General features: G+C 33.2%; 1 protein-coding gene and 1 pseudogene across 1 annotated transcript in view; both read right to left on the reverse strand.

Annotated features, from left to right (window-relative positions):
- The window catches only part of LOC17874491, a 3,625-nt pseudogene extending 3,283 nt beyond the window's left edge, over positions 1–342 (reverse strand).
- The window catches only part of LOC17874499 (probable disease resistance protein RPP1), a 36,044-nt gene that overhangs the window by 3,901 nt on the left and 31,791 nt on the right, over positions 1–352 (reverse strand). The gene's annotated exons all lie outside the window — the stretch shown is intronic.

Below are 352 nucleotides of genomic sequence, written 5' to 3' on the forward strand. Positions count from 1 at the left end.
GATGGTATGGAGCTATTCAACATGTTTGAAACATCAGTGGCTATTTTTTCGATCATGGCTGCTTCATTGCTCCTACATTAGAGGATATCAACGTGCAACTGTTAATTAGACTAGTCATGAAAAATTTTCATACAAACACATCCAAAACTAATGTTTTTTCTCGCCTTAATATATTTTAAAAGCTACTAATAAATATAGTTTGATGACTAAGTAAATTATTACTTAAAAGAAACTAAAATTCAAGAGGGCAAACCAGCTGCTAGAATGCTCTCCAGCGATCTTGGCCACATCCTCCAAAGCTCTTCTCCATATCTCAATATGCTCTTTTGTTTTACCTTTACAAGTTTTATTA

Source organism: Capsella rubella, unplaced genomic scaffold, assembly GCF_000375325.1.
Source record: "Capsella rubella cultivar Monte Gargano unplaced genomic scaffold, Caprub1_0 scaffold_15, whole genome shotgun sequence".
In the NCBI taxonomy this organism is placed as follows: domain Eukaryota; kingdom Viridiplantae; phylum Streptophyta; class Magnoliopsida; order Brassicales; family Brassicaceae; genus Capsella; species Capsella rubella.